The following is a 2,441-nucleotide window of genomic DNA, read 5'->3' on the forward strand; positions in this document are numbered from 1 at the left end:
TACGTGTGTTGCATAGGAATATGCATTATCCACGTAAGCATGCGCTGAAGTTTATATATTTTTCTACATTGCTTGCGATGATCTTTCCCATATGCAAAGATACAAACAAAAATTAATGTTTGTGTTAAGTATCTTATAAGGTAGGTACATGTGAAAAGAAAATATATTGCATTTTTGATCTGTTTTTAAGCATAAATGTACTAACAAATGGGAAAACAAGACATAAAGAAATAAATGCTCAGTAGTTGTTAATAATTTTGACCACATTAGGTCGATAATGTCCACAAAAATTACGAAAAATTCAATTAAAGGTATGGCTAAGTATGCATGAAGTAATGTAAGAAAAAGTTAACAAAGCAAATATTTTGTTTTTCTTTATTATCATAGTTACTGTACGAGAACTGAGTGTTCTTTAATTACAGAAAATTATCATTGACGACATTTCTCCACGTTCATTTTTTTTCCTTATTTCTAATACCGTCTGTTTTCGGAGCATACATTTAAAATCCAGTTGCACCTAGAACCGACTCTTCCACAAGTGTCATTCTCGTACAGACAACCTGCATTGCTCTCAGATCTAATGAAACATTCATTTTCTGGCACGACTAATGGACAGTCTAATCCAGGAAATGTACAATCAGTAACCTGTTAAACATACAAAATAGATAATTTATGGGGTTTTTTTGTTAAATTAAAACAATGAAGCAAACATATAAGACTTAGAATTGACTATATTTTGAGAGTTATAAAGTGTATGTGTATACTTTAAGAACTGACATACTGTGCAGTCACAATTATTGCTGTAAATTCCTTGATATAACGCTGCCCTTTCGAACGGAGAGAGATATTGCACTTGTGGAGAAAAATTGCATGAAGTTGTAAACCACGAACCGCTGTTTAAAACATTTCCTAGAAGAAATTCAACAATGCAGAAATTAATGCAATTAAAGAGTCAATACATGACTTTTGTAGAAAGTTTTTAATTAAAAAACACATCAGGAATTTTTCATGACAGTAGATCTAAAAGATTGATTTCAACATTTTTTCTTCAATTTAACATTTAAATTTAAAAAATGTGTTTACGTATTTCCGATGATGGATATATTTTTTTTAATTGGAAGCTAAAAATTCTTAAGTATTAATTGGTATAAGCGATCTAAAGATATTTATTCATGTGTATCCTGGATGTTCCAGATATGACGATATTCCCTGCGAACATGACAAACCTGTGATAATGTAGTCTCGATTTAGTTCAAAAAATGCTCCACAACTTGCAGCGGATCCTCTTGTATAGATATATTGTGTTCTAGGAACTGGTTGAGAATTCTGAAAATGAAATTTATTATTGCAATTGTAATTGCAAATCTGTTTCGAAGGCTGATTACTTCTTATTTTTTAAAGACTTTTCTGAAGTGTAAAAACATTTCAGAATAGAGTTTTCCTTTTGAACCGTCCTTGTTTTGTACTAAACATATATGTCCGGTCGGCCAAAGATGCTCACTCCTCCAAATTCCATCTTGGTGCTTTGGAGGTCCTTGTTAGCCCTGCTCTTATTCTGTATTGTTTGAAGAAGGTAATGCAGGTAACGAACAGTATTCAATATCAAAGTCCATAAAACAATACAAAATAGGAGCAGAGCAAACACGGACCTCCGAAACATCACAGGTGGGATCAGGTGCCATGGAGGAGTGAGCATCCCTGCTGACCGGTCACACCCGCCGTGTGCTCCTTGTCATGATCGGGAAATAACGTGTATATCTTTTGAGCTTGGATAATGTTCGTAATATTTATATATTTCATTAAACATTGTACCATATGTTAGCATCGAGTTGCATGTAATCTGAATGCTTGTAATCTATTAATTAGTATAAGTATTCTATTCTATTATTAAAGCATCAGGTTTGGAATTATAAACTTTTCCCCAATCATTTCGTTAAGAAAGTGAATCATCCGAGTTATAACCGTTGTGATTGCCATTTAGGTTCCGTTGTACTCTCAAATTTATTTTTAAAAATTTCAGGAAAAAAAAAAAAAATTCTCCCCAAAATAATCTTGTTTATAGTTACATTGTAGGTATATAATGTATATATTTATGAATTTATAATAAATATATATATATATATATATATATATATATATATATATATATATATATATATATATATATATATATATATATATATATATATATATATATATATATATATATATATATGATTGCGCCCATGACAAAAGGGTCCTTATGGCATTTATGTTAAAACAGAGAAATAACGTCATAAAGATGTGACGTTGCAGACTGACGGTGAACTCCGACACAGATTTTTTTTAACCACGTGTTTTGACGTTTGACGCATCCAGAGTTTTTAATTATCGCTGTTTCCAACATGTGGAATTTATTTTCATTTATTAATTAATATAATCAATATCTGAATCTCATAATC

General features: G+C 30.8%; 1 long non-coding RNA gene across 1 annotated transcript; it reads right to left on the reverse strand.

Annotated features, from left to right (window-relative positions):
* Positions 1–322: 322 nt before the first annotated feature.
* Positions 323–1,332, reverse strand: LOC134247042 (uncharacterized). Its single transcript, XR_009987757.1, has 4 exons — positions 1,227–1,332; positions 782–909; positions 441–645; positions 323–373 (listed from the first exon to the last, which is right to left on the reverse strand). It is a non-coding gene; the product is annotated as an uncharacterized LOC134247042 (long non-coding RNA).
* Between the last annotated feature and the right edge of the window lie 1,109 nt (positions 1,333–2,441).

The sequence above is a fragment of the Saccostrea cucullata genome, unplaced genomic scaffold, assembly GCF_032062105.1.
Source record: "Saccostrea cucullata isolate Sc308-1 unplaced genomic scaffold, CSIRO_AGI_Scuc_v1 ctg13635, whole genome shotgun sequence".
Taxonomy (NCBI): Eukaryota; Metazoa; Mollusca; class Bivalvia; order Ostreida; family Ostreidae; genus Saccostrea; species Saccostrea cuccullata.